The 18,094-nt window shown below is 34.7% G+C and overlaps 1 protein-coding gene and 1 pseudogene across 1 annotated transcript in view; both read left to right on the forward strand.

Moving 5' to 3' along the window:
- Positions 1–18,094, forward strand: part of IL1RAPL1 (interleukin 1 receptor accessory protein like 1) — a 1,349,174-nt gene that overhangs the window by 607,510 nt on the left and 723,570 nt on the right. The gene's annotated exons all lie outside the window — the stretch shown is intronic.
- Positions 11,087–11,453, forward strand: LOC101033554 (small ribosomal subunit protein eS24 pseudogene; annotated as a pseudogene).

Genomic DNA, 18,094 nt, shown 5'->3' on the forward strand with positions numbered 1-18,094 from the left:
CCCACCCTTCCACAGGGGACATGACTCCAAGGCATTTGGACAGTTGACTCTAAAAGCTGTTTCTTCAACTTCTTCACCCTTTACGCCCTTGTGTATGGGTAGTCAAGAGCCATGGCAGATAGACTGTGTCTTGTTCTTCAACTGAAACTTAAATTTTAAATTGTATTACATAATTTTTCAGTATTTTTCTATTATCTTTACAAAAGAACATATACTTAACTGAAAACAAGGTATCTGGGTTCCCCAATGTGCATTTTGGTGGCCCCAAAATTTCTCTGCAGTGAACACATTTAATAAATGGGGTGATTATTTAACAGAGAAGCATTAACTTGAACTCTGAACTGTGTCTTGTAACTAGTTTATTTCTTTTACATGGTAATGCAATAAAAATATAAACTAGAAAACAAAATCTATGTCAATTGAGGAACAGTTCTATTCTGAACATTGAATGCCATTTTGAGGTTAACGGTTTTGGCTTATAATAATAACTAAATATAATCAAAACCTATTTTCCTATTTTTCCATTGATGATATCTTCCAAATAAAATATTATTCCACTAAAATTATTGATGATATTACTATTAATTCTAAATATAAAACATAAAACATTTATGTAGCAATCTATTTTCTTTGATATTTGTCATAAAAACTATTGGATATATGACGTGTATGAATATACTATGGTTATGCTCAGAACTTACTATCTAACCTTTTCTCATGAGGAAAAATGATTCGCAAGTACGTTAGTATATGTTAGTACTAACCATTAGCTAGACTAAGTTAATATGTTAAATGTTCATAATATTAACGGTGGCTATTTAAATAAAGAACAGTTTAGATATTAGCCAAAGAATATTGTTATTATTATTGGTTGAGTGTTCCACATTTACATGATAGGATTTGTATCAGATAGGATGCTTATAAACATTCTTCATATAAAATGTAGTTAAAAGAAAAGTTGCGAGTTTGAAGATAACTTTGTTGTTTTTTAGTTTATAACTTACTTTCCTATAATAATCCTTCCCATATAAATATTATATTGATGATCAGATTTTCCATTTTGAACTCGTATTTGCTCTTTCAAATTGTGAATATTGTTAATGTTGACAAGTACAAATAGGTAAATTAAACAACCAAGTTACATTAGTATTTCCTACTAATATTTAAAATTGCCAGTGATTAAATGTTGTCTTATTTAGCACAAATTATCAGAACTTCTATATTACCATATCCTAAAATAAAGTTTTCTGTTTTTTAATTTATAATATTCATCAATGGAAACTGCATCAGAATATAGTCCATATATTAACTATCACATTTAAGATTTTGGCAAAATAAAAGATAAATAGCCTTTTAGGAAAAAAAAAAGTACCTTATTTCCCCCCACATGCATCATAAATCTAGGGGAAACTTACTCTTTTATAGAAAGGAACCAATTAAAATAACCAAATTACACTACTATTTCCTACTAATTTTTTTAATTGCTAATGATTAAATTAAATATTGTCTTATTTAACACAAATTCTCAGAACTCCCATATGACCTTACTCTAAAATAAAGGTTTCTGTTTTAAAATTGATAATATTCATCAATAGAAACTACATCAGAAAATAGTCCGTATATTAACTCTTGCATTTAAGATTTTGGGAGAATAAAAGATTAATAGTCTTTTAGGAAAAAAAGTACCATATTTTCCCCTACATGCTTCATAAATATAGGATAAAATTACTCTTTTATAGAAAGACGAACCAATTAAAATATATAATTCTTCTATAAATATAGTGTAGTAAGAGATAAGGGCAGGTTGGAGGTAGTGTGATGATAAAAGAATAGAACAAGGGAGTAATTTTGTGATGATGAAATGAAACAGTCTATATATTGATTGTCATAGTGGTTCCACAAAATGATACATACAATAAATTTGTAAAGAATTATATACACAAATATACAAATAAATTCATATCAAAACTGGCAAAATCTAAATAAATACTGTATGTAGATTGTACCAATGTCAATTTCCTACTTTCAATATTATACTAGAGTTACATGTTATCTATGGAGTAAACTGGCCTCTTTATTATTTTTGCAACTTCTCTATTATTTTTGCAACTTCTTGATCTATATTTATTTTCAATTAAAAATTGAGGAAAGACAGCCTCTTGAATGGTTTAGAATTTCTTCCATTTAACCGAAGTCTTTTTCCGTAAGAGATCTGTTTTTCACAATAGGAACGCTTAAAATTAGAGAATGGCCTAGGAAATTAGGTATATCATTAATGTCAAATATACTGAAGTAAATAAAAAGAGCATTTAAAAGCCAGGCGTAGTGGCTCATGCCTATAATCCCAGCAGTTTGGTAGGTCAAGGTGGGCACATCTGAGGTCAGGAGTTGGAGACCTGCCTGACCAATATGGAGAAACCCTGTCTCTACTAAAAATGCAAAATTAGCTGGGCATGGTGGTGGATGCCTGTAATCCCTGCTACTAGGGAGGCTAAGGCAGGAGGATTGCTTGAACCCAGGTGGCAGAGGTTGCAGTGAGCTGAGATTGTGCCATTGTATTCCAGCTGGGTAACGAGAATGAAACTGCATCTCAAAAACAAGCAAACAAACAAACAAAAAAGCATTTAAAAAAATAATTGGTCTGAAATATTTTGAATCAAATTCTGAAAGAGAAATATTACCATATATAAATTAGACAAATATTATTGTGATTATTTAAAAAACAAATCCAGCAATATAAATGCTTTATTTTTTTTCTCATGAACATCATTTATATTCATGGCATTGTTAGTAAGAGCCAGTACCTCTGATTTTATAGATTTTGATTTGTTTAATCCATTAACACAAAAAGAATTTATACAATTTATTAAAAGATCTGTCCTCTATTGTACTGACAATAAGGGGTATCTAAAGCAAATAGGACATTGAGATCTAAATGTATTACTGCATTCATTTATAGGTATCTAATGTGTACCCATCATGTGCTAGGCAATATTACAGAAGCTATGGTATATCATTTGGGGAGAAAAAGAATACAAACCCCCTTTCCTCAAAGACTTTTCTTTCTGTTCTGGGGAGATGGAAAAACAAATACATACGTTTCAGGTAAAAATATTTAAAATAAGATTTGATCTATAAAAAGTTGCTTAAAAGATACTGATATCCAGTAAAGATGAAGGAATTACTTAGATATGAAATGGTAATTATATTTATTAATGGAGCCTATAAATATAGTATTGGCATCATATTCAGTATTTAGAGAATTCTCAGGAGCGGAGTCTATGCATATCTTTTTTCTCACATGCCCCACACTTTCTTACCAGAGGAAATGTTTCATATATATAATTTGAATGCATTATCATTAATTTTTTTATCACTACTTCCCTTCAAATAGGTTTTCCAGTATTAGAGATCAAGTTGCACAGTCACCTCAGTTTATAGGTGAGAAAACTGATTTGAAGTTAACTTGCTCCAACCCGTGTAATTAGCAAATGGCAAAGATGAATTTCAGTTCTGGTCCTCTGATTCCAAGCCCAGAGCACTTTCAGGCTAGGAAGAATTATCTCAGAATATCTTTTCAAATAGATCTAGCACAACATTATCAACTTCATTTTCCCAGTCTTATATATTGATATGCTTTTCACAAATATTTATTGAGTCCTCTGTACGTACATGGTTTCTAGGTGCTGGGGATGAGAAGAGATACAATGAAGAATGAGACCTAGGTTCTGACATTAAGTCTGAACTGTAAAGTAGAAATTATGTATGTGCACAAATGATTGCAGTGTTAATATAAGAGAGAAAGTAGATCATGTCATGAAGGAGGCACAGATAAAGTGCTGAGGAAGATCACAGAAAGATCAACAGCTTCCATTTCCAGACACCCAGGAAAATTTCCCAAAAAGAGTGGCTTTTGTTTTAGGCTTTGAACTGGGAGGACTGTGGTAATGGAACTGAGTCTATAGTTGGGATAAGTACTTTTATCTCTTCACTATAGTAAATACAGTGTAGTCCAAATGTTTATTAATTTATCCAACTAATTCTTTTCTTTTCTTTTCTTTTCTTTTTGAGACAGAGTCTTGCTCTGTTCCCTAGACTGGAGTGCAATAGTGTGATCTTGACTCATTGGAACCTCTGTCTCCTGGATTCAAATGATTCTCCTGCCTCAGCCTCCCAAGCAGCTGGGATTATAGACATGTGCCCCCATGCCTGGCTAATTTTTGTATTTTTTGTACAGACGGGGTTTCACCATGTTAGCCAGGCTGGTCTTGAACTCCTGAACTCAGGTGGTCTGCCCGCCTCTGCCTACCAAACTGCTGGGATTATAGTTATGAGCCACCGCACCCAGCCTATCTAACTTCTTAACCTAAATCCCTGAACCTTCCAATTTCCATAGAAATTTGCGCTCTGAAGCAGTTGAGTAAATTCCTCAATTTCCTAGATCATTAATATGTCTAAACAAATTTTCTTTGGTAATACTTGACAATACTACCCCATTATCAAAATAACTTGAAGTATGCTGTCAAAAAGTCCGTATTTATTTCAAGCTATTATCATGATGATTTTAAGTTTCTACATCAGTAGATATTAAACGTCTTCAAAAGTGCTTAAATTTTCATTTTTTTATTATAAAATAGAGGTTGCAGTTATATTTTGTACTTTGAAGAATACTACGGGCTGAATAAGGTGGAAGCACTTACAACTAATGAGCTTGCACATCTTGAGTGAGCTACCTAGGGAATGTTTCTCCTGAGCAATAAAGAACTGCAACTGCTTTGTGCTAGCTCAGTAATAACAATAATATTGTAGTATGTCCTTTGGGAAACTAACTGAAATATAAGTTCAGATGAGTCCACATCCTTGTAAAGCAATGATACTTTGCTATGTTGCTTTCCTACTTAAATCTGCCATGGATAATGCACAATTAAGTCAACACATCTAGACTCACCAAAAATAAATCCCTAGATTATATTTGGTCTTATCCACACAAATGCTTTTGTTTTATGGGCTTGACAATGGAGGAGATTGGAGGTCAGGATAATCTCATAACAGTTACTGGTTGAAGGCTTCTTGTTAACCCATCATTATTGCTTTGTTCCTATAACCTAGCCTCAGACTTTCCCTTCTAATCAGCAATGCAGCCCTCCTCCACTACCCCTCCTCCCATTTTAACTAGGACTCTGCAGTCACACTTGCTTGACTGAGCCATAACTCATTGTTTTGGTCTGGCCAGTTTTTTCGCCCGGGGGCACTGAGTTTCAACATCTTAAGTGCCAACTCCTGTAAAGGATAATTCTCTATAATACTACATAGTATTATATTATACTATATACTATAATACTGTACTATTATATTAGTAAAATGGGAAGCAATAATATTGCCTCTTGCCTTACCTTCTATCTACTGTGTATTTTCTTAATCATAGGAAATGGCTTTTGGTTAACAACATCAGTCCTGCTCAAACTCAAATTCATCTTTTTCTTTTAGATATAATTTTAGGATTCTGAGAGGTTAGAGCCACATAATTTCCTTATTCTGTGTCTCTTCAGTCTTGTTGGCCCTTTAAGTTACAGTCTATAAAGTGTAAATATATGCTTTTTAAGAAGCTTGAATTATTCAAAGTGAATTTCTGTTTAACTGAGTTGATTTATTGTCTACAAGTTGAACAAAAAATTAAGTAGAATCTGAAAGTTATCATTCTTGCTTTCTACTTAGAAATGTAGATGAAATGAAACAATCTATATATTTATTGTCATAGTGGTTCCAGAATTTGAAACAATAGAATTAGCACTCATCCTAATAATGTGTTATTTGGCATCTTTGAATATATGACTATTGCAGATAGTTCATTTCAAATTTTAACAGGTGTTTTTTTTTTTCTCTATTCAACATCACGTTGTAAAGGGGGGAGAAAAGTGCCACAGTTGAATGTTTGCAGGTACTCCATTTTTTTTCCCCAATAAAATAATGTTTTATCATAAATTCAACATGTGTTGAGATTGACATATTTATAGCATATCTGGGCAGGATACAGCAACTAGAGCTGTAATGATTGCTTTCTCTACTATAAAAACTATGAAGCTCATTTTAATATTTAAAACATTTATATTATTAAGTTCGTATTAATATTGCCATAAAATATGACAGTTTACAGGTCATATAATACTACATGGGGATTTTTTTTTTTAATGTTTAAGTTCAGAGGTATATGTGCAGGTTTGTTATATAGATAAACTTGTGCCATGGGGGTTTGTTGTACAGATTATTTCATTACCCAGGTATTAAGCCTAGTACCCATTAGTTATTTTTCATGATCCCATCTCTTCTATCACCCTGTACCCTCTGATAGGCCTCAGTATGTGTTGTTTCCCTCTATGTGTTACATGGAGATTTTTCAATCATTCTTTTGCTCACTTCATGATTTTGGGTATTTGATTAGGGGCAAGATAAACAAGGAAAAGTAGATGTAACATCTCTTTCCATCTGATATTTTCCAGTGTTTAGAGTCTATAATTCTGAATCCTAATTAATATCATAATCCAAATATTATTTACCACTTTTATGTCTTATTAACCACTGTAGAAATGTAATTAGCCAAATATTTGCATAGTTATTTCAAATAAATTTATATTTATTTCTTATTTTATATTTTTCATTGCCTATTTTGAAATTATATTTTTCAAATTTCTAAAATAAAATTTACTTTGATAACTATAGTTTTTAAATTGGTAAGTTCTGTGCATTTTGTCAACGTTTATAGTCATTGTAACATATTTTTTTTAATATGATATTGTCCCTGTTTTTTATCTAAAGACAATTTACATTACCATTGACAAGGATTTGAAGAATCCCTTCCAGAGAGTTCTTCATTCCAGTAACATACTTAGGAAATAAATAATGCATATGCAAAAGACATAGAACATTGTCAAGATAGCACTTTTAGTTTTCTTTCCTTATTGAGCAGTCCTATACACAGTTCAACTTGTGTTAAACTATTTTGACCTTAGTTATAATCATTATTGATTTCTTTTTAATGAGGTTTCTAGGTTTAAATATGATTGTTTAAATTTCCATACCAGTATAAAAGAAAAGTTTTGAATCAGACGCTTGATCAAATTGACAAGACTTTGCAAACTCTGCATCTGACAAAGATCTAATATCCAGCATCTATAAGGAGCTGAAACAAATCTCCAAGAGAAGAACAAGCTCATAAAAAAGTGGGCAAAGGACATGAACAGAATCCTTTCAAAAGAAGGACTCCAATTTTCTTGTGCTATGTAGTATTTCACTACATTTGGCCAATGCTGTGTTGAGAATGCTCCTGAACAGTTTAATGAGTAACTATATCACCTTAATTTCTTTCTTATGAGTTTTAATCTGGTTTCTCAAGAAAACCATTATACCCATGGTGACCTAGCATGGAATATACTAGAGGAACATGTGTCCTTGGTTATCTGAGAAAGTGGTTTTGTTTTGTTTTGTTTTGTTTTGTTTTTTTACCATATTTGCCTATATTTCACTGCTTTGGCTTCATTATGGATATCTTATATAGACTGAAAAATCATGGACTAAATGAAGGCAATAATTTATACTAAAAAGAGTGAACTACTAAAATTTTATGTTACAAATGAAGGAAGATGTTAATGTTAAAACTTCCTGTCAACATATGAGCAATATAATTCTGATAAGCAGTTAAAATAGCTTAAGAATGTAAAACTTGGGTTTTATAGATACATATATGTTTATAAATATTGATCTAGATAGCTACCTAAACTGCTTTGAAATCATATTTGTTCCCTTTGGAAATATGTAAGAGAGACAATTACTTGCCTCTCATTGGACTATTAAGGTTTGTTTGCCTTTGCTTATACCTGGTTCAAAATAACTATATATCTGACAGAAGCAATAGAGATATGTTATGCCAGAGCAGATACTATATGAGCAGAATCATGCAAATAAGATTCATGTTAGAAATCTTGTGCCCCAACTCTGGTTTGTCAGTGGTGAAAACAGATTAAATAGGGTAATGTATAGGTTCCTAAATTTCTGATGAGGTAGCGTCTCTCTGAACTAGAGATCAAACCTCCAACAGATTCAGTCAACAAAAGGTCTAAGTCTAAAAACCCAAAATGAATTTGGGAATGAGAAATATAGTCAAGAGAAACAGTACTGAGCATACGGAGCAAGAATCCATTGACTTTGAATCATTTTCAGTAGGTCGGATTTAAAAGTCTTAGCTAATCTTTCTTCATTAGTACTTCTCAGAGTATAGGAAGAATACATTAAAAACTCCAAGCAAGGGGTGGGAGATCTAAGATGGAGATTAAAGTATTTATAGTACGCATCACACAGTATACAGCCAAGCATTTTTGGCCCACTTCCTGCTTTAGGATAAAGAAGGCATTATTTTTCCCATTTGACAATTGAGAATCTTGAGGCTCAGAAATGTTAAATAACTTATAAAGGTTATACAACAAGAAAGAAATAAAACTACCAGTAGAGCCTTGTTCTCTTAACTTCTATTTAGCACTCTTTCCCAGATGCCATGTTGATAGCACTGCCTAAAATTTGCCTATTTTTGTGCTTTTGTCATTGTTTTGATATAAGGTGCAGTGGGTCACGATAACCATGATATTCAATTTGTGACATTCAATCTATTTTTATTTAGTTTCTATGTGTGACTGCATGTATATGTTCTTTTTTCTCCGTATCACATTTCATTTCCACCCTCCTCCCCAGGACAAACATTGTGTTTTAGGTATAACTGTTCTTTATTTGAATGGTGTCCTTTCAAAGTGTGAATTGCTTTCTCTTTGTGAATTATAATTTTTGTAAAATACTTTCTGTTAGATATTTCATTTTTCATCCTGTGTTCTCATTAAAGATTATTATTTGTTAGGATCCTTCCATATTACTATACTCTATGACTTCTCACTTCATACTGTGTATATATTGAACCTCCATGAGAATTGGGAAAAGCAAATTCCCAAGCTATTTGTTTCCTTGCCAGGCAGCCCCTTTCTTAGGTGCATTTGTATAGGCACAAGCTATGCATCTGTACACATCTGCAATGAAGGCCGTGGTTGTGTATCCAGCAAATTTTGCCTGTTTCCCATTGATGGAAACTCAGGTTACTTCCAGCTTTCATCATTTCCAATAGCACTGTAATGAATAGCCTTGTATATGTGTCTTATGGACCTGTGTGAAAGTTTCCCTGGGATAAATGCCAATTGTAGAATTGCTATGTCAAAGGGTATGCATATACTTAATTTGGCTAAGTAGTAACAGATGGATAGGCAGATTGCTGCTGCTGTCTACCCTACCACCAGTGGAGCACCAAGGCTTCTATGTCACCATATCTACATGGTTGGTTCCTTTTATATTTCATATATTCTTGCCTTGTTTCTCTAGCTGTAGTGGAGGAAGAGACCATGTCTCATACATTTTACATGGCTCAGATTAGAAATCCTGGGAGTTAGTAAACTAGCAGTGAAGATACTTTGATCTTGGCAAGTGAAAGTCAACCAACTTTCAAAGTGGTTCAAATTAATCATGTGTCTTGAGAGGTGTAACTGTTATTTAATTTGTGTTTTTAGAGTTACAGTGTTCTCAATCAAACCCAAATTAGAGTTGTTTTGCTTTGATTTGCATTAATCTCTGTTTTTTTTTTTCTTTCTTTCACCCAATTAAATATGATTTAATTTTACCCATTATTTGCTATTAAAACTAAGACAGAATAAAAATGTTGAAAACGACATCATGCTTCTAAACCTGTCAGGTATGAATGTCATAAATCATGAGGATTTTCTGTTATATTTTGGGGAGTTGGCATAATAGAAATCATGATGCTCTTCTGATAGAATTTGTCATCACTTTGAACCCAGATGTCTGAATTTTACAGTAAGGGATTCTGAATAAGGAAATTCTTCTCATTGATCAGATAATGTCAAATATATCTTAAGGAAGGGATATTCAAATGTGAATCATTTAAATGTGCTCTTAGATATTTTATCTATTCATTTAATTTATTTTTTCTCTTGCTTCCCTAATAGAATAAATAACAATATTCTAACTTCAGCCTGCTTCAGAAATGTATTCAGCTATATTATCATGAAATATGAAATGCTCATGAGTGACACTGCCTAGTACACTCACTGTGTCATTGAGGTTACCCTTTCTCCAAGCTCACATGATAAAATCTCATTTCAGGTGCAACTCAAGAGTCCTGCTTCCTTTGTCCTTTACAATAATCCTGGGTAAATAGCGGGAACTCAGTAAATATACACCAACTAACTTATAAGTAACTTTTAAAATATGAAATCCTCTATTGTTTGACTCTGTACAGAAACTATTTTTCCTCAACTCTATATGGATACCAGATATTTATTAAATGTTTTTGCCGTATCTCAGTCTTGCACTTGTATATGCACACACTACTTTTATGCCAGCTGTTTTCTTGTTTTCCTCATTCAGCTATTTATATAGGTAAAGAATTATCACTGAGAGTAATAGATTAGCTGTATTCTATCTTCTGACAATTTATTATAACAGTTTATTTAGCTTTCATCACTTCCCAAATACACCACACACACACACACACACACACACACACACAGAGTGAGAGAGAGAGGGAGAGAGAAGGGGGGCGGAGAGAGAGAGAGAGACAGAGAGAGAGCACCTGAATGAAGTATTCTCTCACTTTCTTCTCTTTTAAATATAATTAATTTTAGTAATCATTGTTGGATGGAGGTGGTGCCGCTCTGAAATGAAAACAAAAATTGAGCAAAACAGCTGTAAATTATTTGTATAGAGTGAGCATCTCATTCCAAATTATTTGTTCAATGCTATTGACATAAACTTTCCTGTGTTCTAAATAATCAATGACATCACATCCTCTTGACTGTGCTGTTGCTTACTTGGCCATGGGTGTCCTGAAGTAGGTGACCATAACATATTATTGAAATTGGGGCAGGCTTTTGGCTTTGTTAATTTTGTTGACAACTGGGGTGAAACAAGACATATGCTTATCCTGCCCTCACGAAGCATCAGGTTGAGTTGCTTTTAAATTCCATGATAACCTGTTTTCCTCCCCGGCTTTGTAAGGATAGGCTGCCATCATGAACGACACAGTAACTATCCGCACTAGAAAGTTCATGACCAACCGACTGCTTCAGAGGAAACAAATGGTCATTGATGTCCTTCACCCCGGGAAGGCAACAGTGCCTAAGACAGAAATTCGGGAAAAACTAGCCAAAATGTACAAGACCACACCGGATGTCATCTTTGTATTTGGATTCAGAACTCATTTTGGTGGTGGCAAGACAACTGGTTTTGGCATGATTTATGATTCCCTGGATTATGCAAAGAAAAATGAACCCAAACGTAGACTTGCAAGACATGGCCTGTATGAGAAGAAAAAGACCTCAAGAAAGCAATGAAAGTAACGCAAGAACAGAATGAAGAAAGTTAGGGGGACTGCAAAGGCCAATGTTGGTGCTGTCAAAAAGCCGAAGGAGTAAAGATGCTGCAATGATGTTAACTATGGCCGTTGTGGATTTTTCACGAGAAGCTTAATAAACTAAAAACTTGTGTGTGTAAAAAAAATCCATGATAACTTGAAGGATCAGAAAGCCACTTATACCTGACCCAGAAACATTGTATAACACCTGTAAAGAGACCAAGGTAGTTAAAAAAAATTCAACTAGAAGTAGTTAAACCTATATGTTACTGAACCAAGGAACAAAATGATGAGTCTAAGGCAGGGAGAATTCAGACATAGAATTCCTAATCCATATGAGACTGTATCTTATCAAGCAAAACTTGTGAGTTTTAAAATGAAATTTTGGGAGAACTGAATCATCACAATAGCAACGACCATTTTTGTTACCATCCTGGTTTCCCTGATCTCTACATATTGGCATTCCCTGGTGTCTTTGGTGTCTTGCATCTGTGGTCTTCCCATTTTATACTTAGTCTTTTTTTTTTTTTTTAAAAGACAAAGTCTTGCTCCGTTGCCCAGGCTGGAGTGCAGTGGTGCAATCTTGGCTCACTGTAACTTCCACCTCCTAGGTTCAAGCGATTCTCCTTCCTCAGCTTCCCGAGTAGCTTAGACTACAGGTTTGTGCCACCATGCTTGGCCAATTTTATACTTACAGTCTTAGAGTCTCAGAAAAATACCTTATATATCAATGCCCTCAAATTTACATCTGTAGCTCAAATCCTTCTACTCATTTCCAAACTTGTATATACAAATTGCTGCTCAACATCTCTAACAGAAAGTCAGTGGACATCTTCACATTTCCTAACCTGAACTTCTTCTGTTCCCCACAAAGTCTATGAATTCCAATTTTTAACTGATAACAACTTCATCTACATTTGCTCAGGCTAAATGGTTTGGTGTCATCCTGACTTCTCTCCTCATTTCACACCCCATCCCTAATAAATCAGCCTTAACACTAAAATACAGCTGACTCTTGGAACAAAATAGAGGTTCAGGGTTCTGACAGTCCCCCACCACCATACAGTTGAAAATTCATGTAAAACTTAGGAGTTCCCCCATTTTTTTTTCCAGTGATGGCGTCTGACTTTGTTACCCCAGCTGGAATGCAGTGGTGCCATCTTGGCTCACTGCAATCTCTGCCTCCCAGGTTTAAGTAATTCTTGTGCCTCAGCCTCCTGAGTAGCCGGGATTACAGGTACCTGCCACCATTCCCAGCTAATTTTTATATTTTTAGTAGAGATGGGGCTTTGCTTTATTGGCTAGGCTGTTCTGGAACTCCTGACCTTAGGTGATCCACCCACCTCGGCCTCTTAAAGTTCTTGGATTATAGGCGTGAGTCACTACACCCAGCCTGAGTCCCCCAAAATTTAACTATGAATAGCTTACTGTTGACTAGAAGCCTTACTGATAACATAAACAGTCTATTAACAGATATTTTGTATGTAACACCTATTTTATATGTATCACATACTGTATTCTTGCAATAAAGTTATGTTAGAGAAAAGAAAATGTTATTAAGAAAATCATAAAGAAGTACAAATATATTTACTATTCATTAACTGAAAGAGGATCATCATATAGGCCTTCATTATCTTCATTCTCATCTTCAAGTTGAGTAGGCTTAGTTGGAGAAGGAAGAGGAGGAGTTGGCCTTGCTGTTTCACAGATGGCAGAGGCAGGAGAAAAATTCATGTGTAAGTGGACCCATGCAGTTCAAATCTGTGTTGTTCAAGAGTCAACTGTATATCCAGAATTAAACGACTTTTTTTTTTTTTTTTTTTTTGAGATGGAGTTTCACTCTTGTTGCCTGCTGGAGTGCAATGGCTCGATCTCAGCTCACTGCAACCTCTACCTCCTGGGTCCAAGTGATTCTCCTGCCTCAGCCTCCCTAGTAGCTTGTATTACAGGCATGTGCCACCACTCCTGGCTAATTTTTGTATTTTTAGTAGAGATGGGGTTTTTCCATGTTGGTCAGGCTGGTCTTCAACTCCTGACCTCAGGTGATCTGCTACCTCAGGTGATCTGCTGCCTCGGCCTCCCAAAGTGATGGGATTATAGGTGTGAGTCACCATGCCTGGCTAGGATTAGACAATTTCTAATCTCTATTCCAATTCTGCATCACTGTTTTGATCTCTTGTCTCAACTACTGTTAGAGTTTCTCAAGTGGTTTGAAAATCAGCACTTTCTACCCATGCCTCAAACTGCCTAGTCTCTGTATAGTAACCAGAATGTTCCTCTTTAAGCAAAGACCAGAATGTATAATTGCACAGTGCCCAGTCTTGCAAATGCTTCCATTGCATTCAAAAGAAAAGCTAGAGTTTTTCCAAGAGCTATTAAGGCTTTTTGTAATGTGGCCTCCTGTGTCCTCTCTGACCTTATTCATTTTTCTTATCTGCAGTCAGTTCTTATCTTGAGCCACAAATGCTTCCCGCATACATGAATGTGCATGACTTGGGGGACTGACACTGCTTGTTCTTTCTCCTTTCCTCTGGAGGCTCTCCATCCAGATATGTCAGAATTAACTTTTCATCTTAGTCTTTGCTTGGATATATTCTTGTCAATGAGGCCAATTTAAAAATCAAGCAGAACTTCCCCCACCCCCAGCACCTACCTAGTTTCACTATTATTTTCCATGGTCCATAACATTTATCATCCTCAAATACACTTTGTACTTGATTTATTTTTCATGTTTATATTACATTCCTCCAAGAGGAATAGAAGCTCCATAAGGGCAGAGATCTTTGTCAATTTTGCTCATAGATAATTCCCAAGTACCTAGGACAGTATCTACTAGATGCCTATAAATATTTGCAGAGTGAACAGATAAAGTAAGAAGCTCAGTGATGTCAAGAAAATGAATTACCCTCTGTGTGCCTCAAGTTGTGCAAACGAAAAAGATTAAATAAAATGGTTTCTATATGTCAACCAAGTGCACATGTGTGCATTTTGTGTCTTGTGGGAATCCTGCTTCAGAAATCAAGATGCAAAAAAAAAAAAAAAGAGAGAGAGAAGGAGAGAGAGAAAGAGTGATATAGTAAGAGGTATTTGACCATGGCTTGTTAATTCATTATTTTAAAAATTTATTTTTTGTGTTAATATATGTGATAATCATAAGCCTTTTGGTTAAGGGCTTATGTTCTTAGGATGTAAAATGAAGTGTTTAGAAATAAACTAATATGAAATTGAGGATTTGATTTTAAATAGTCCAGGAAAAAAATAAGTGAAAGGAATAAATCAAACAACATTGGCAAATATTGCTAGTTGTTGATGAAGGATGATAGGTACATAGGAGTTTATTGTAGTATTTTCCTTACTTTTTTATGTGTTTGGAATATCCCATAATAAAAGAATTAAAATTGACCTCTGAAGGCCCACACTCTGCAAAGCATTTTTTATTGTAGCCATAAATCTATAAATAGATCATTTGTATCAGATATTAAGAGGATCATTGGGATCCCCGAGATAATTCCATAGTATAACTAAAACATAAAGGAAGATAGAGAGACAATCCAATATAATCTCATTTATAAACTAAACCTTTAATTGTAAACGATGTTAGTGGTTCTAACCTGTGGCTCTTTCTAAAGAATTTTACCCAAATTTCCGCTCATTGTGAATAATTTATGCAAGTAAATGGATAAATTATGTCTGTACGTTTAATCATTGTACAAATTATATCCCATAATTCCATTAGCAAAATGGAGTACAAACTTTTGTTCTAAATAAGTCCTTACTAAATAGATTTAACAGCAATAACTATGCAAATTGACTAAGCAACAAATTGTTATTTATACTATATATTGCTATATAATATGTCATTAAAAATATAAATACTAAAGGCTGACAAGATTTTTTTTTAAAGAAGGATTGGGCCAGGTGCAGTGGCTCATGCCTGTAATCCCAGCACTTTGAGAGGCCGAGGTTGGTGGATCACCTGAAGTCAGAAGTTCGAGACCAGCTTGGCCAACATGGTGAAACCTCATCTGTCCTAAAAATACAAAATAAATAAATAAATAAATAAATAAAAGCCATGTATGGTGGTGGGCGCCTGTAATCCCAGCTACTTGGGAGGCTGAGCTAGGAGAATTGCTTGAACCTGGGAAGTGAAGGTTGCAGTGAGCCCAGATTGCATCATATAGCTCCAGCCTGGGCCACAGAGAGAGACTGTCTCAAAAAAAAAAAAAAAAGGATTGTTACTCATCTTCTATGTGTATGCATATTGATAGATTGGTATAGATATAAATTGTGTAATGTGGATATACAAGCAATGAGACACCATTACATGAATAAGTTCTGAATCATGAGTCATTTTTGATGATAAAACATAGAGGAGAAACAGATGAGATCATGGATATAACTTGTTTGAAAATGGTCTCATCCCATAAAGTACAGAAAGGCAGAACATTATAAATAGAACAGTTAGGTGAAGAAAAAAAATGTTTGGGATTTGATACAAGGGCAAAATATTCTTATTAATTATTCAAAATCTTTAAAAAAATGATTTAAAAAACCATAATAATTGAGTAATTTAACCATGATTCCTGGGGGCTATGCCTTTTTTTTTTTTTAATAACAAAACATCCGGATATAGAGGATCAAAATTAGATTATAGAAATCATAGAGACAGCAAACATTATTTTTGTTTTCTATACTGTCATTTTGGTATCTTGGCTTTAGATGTTTTTATCGTTATTTTGTTTATTACTTATATGTTATAAACTGTTTCCCCTGGCTCCCAATCTCCTGAAAGTTTTTGAAGCTTGATCTGGTCCATTCTCCCAATTGAACCACAGTAAAAAGTATCTCCTGGCCCCTCCTTCCATCCTCAAAGATGGATGAAGTCCTACATTCTCAATTGAACTTAAATGAAAATGATCGCTTCTTCCTTAAACATTTAACTCTCCAACAAATAGCTTCAGATTCATGGTGTTAATGAGCCTTTCATGCATGTTTGTTAGTCAAGGAAATTGGACTTTAGGCTTGTTTCTTTTCTTTGTTTGTCTGTTTGAATTAGGGTCTCTGTCTCCCAGGCTGGAGTGCAGTAGTGCGATCACAGTTCACTGTAGCCTCAACCTACGAGGCCTAAGTGATCCTCCCACCTCAGCCTCCTGAGTAACTGGGACTGCAGGCACATGCCACAATGCATGGCTAATTTTTTAAATTTTTGTTTAGTAGACATGGAGTTTTGCTATGTTGCCTAGGCTGGTCTCAAATTCCTGGACTCCAGTGATCCATTATCCTTGGCCTCTTAAAGTGCTGGGATTACAGGTGTGAGACACTGTGCCTGGCCTGCTTCTCGGTATTTTTGAAAGCAGGAATTATTAAACTTTTTTGATACATTGACACATACACAATATTGTAACATACGTGACACCTCATGGAGTTTTGCAGCACTTAGCCTAAAAACACCTGCAACTCAAACAAAAGTTAACTGAGCCAGCACTTATTCTTAACTATATTCTAGAATAAGAACCCCAACTTCATGGAGGATGGCAAGGGTTAAGAAGATTTCAAAGGAGATGGTTAAGCAAGCACAAGGTTGGCCTGTCACAACTCCATAGGTGCTAAAAGTAGACAATGAGATTCAGTGGGTTAGAGCATGAGTCTTTAATATTCACAATCCAGCAAATAGCAGGAACATGAGCATGGTAGTACCAGTTTCTCTGCCTCAAGTTCTACGAGGTGACACAAGAGGCCAAAACAGTGACTCTGCACACAGTGGGTTGTGCTGCAGCTGGGGAATACAGGGCCAGGGTCTCACCCTGTAGCAAACAACTAACAAGACAGTATTTCCCTGGAGAGAAAAGTCTCACGATAGTCATGGTGTGGTCACTTTTGCCTAATTAGTTGCCTATGTGACTAGCCACAGAAACCGCTCAGTAACATGGTATCAAGGGATGATGAAGCCTTGGAATCTGTCACACTTAAAAACGACAGGCAGGGATGTTTATTGCCCATGATGGACTGCCCTTTTCAACAAACCTGTGATACATGATTGAATTGTTGATTTTACTTCACTTTGATAAAATGCTAGTCTAGACCTAATCAATTGATTTCATGACCCAATAATAGACTCACAGTTTGAAAATCACTGTCTTACATTTCTCATAAATGCCTTGCAGATTCTGATTCAAAAAGCCGTTATTAAACACCAAGTATTTTCCAGGTAGTGTGTTCAATGCTCAGGAGACAATGTTATAGCTGTTATAGCAGAAGAATCATGGGCTTTGTAACAACTATAGTTTAACCTCCCATTTTTCTATTTATTTAGTTATTGTTTAGTATTTTGGTCTTTATTATCTTATTTTGTTCTTGTGAAGTTAAAACATGATGCTCTTGGTACAGCACATTGGGCATTGCCAGATAGATGCCAGGTATTTATCTTAAATAGTCTGCCTTCCATAGATTTATTTGCAGTGAAATATTACACCTAAGTTAAAGAAAAATATATATATTGAAGTGACACTTTAAGAAATTGCATGAAAATTGAAATTACTGACTGAACTCTTGAACTTAGAAAACACAAATCATGTACACTAAAATTTATTCATTTTCTCTCTCTCGCTCTCTTTCTCTCTCTCTCTCTCTCTCTCT

This window comes from Saimiri boliviensis, chromosome X (assembly GCF_048565385.1).
Source record: "Saimiri boliviensis isolate mSaiBol1 chromosome X, mSaiBol1.pri, whole genome shotgun sequence".
NCBI classification, from domain to species: domain Eukaryota; kingdom Metazoa; phylum Chordata; class Mammalia; order Primates; family Cebidae; genus Saimiri; species Saimiri boliviensis.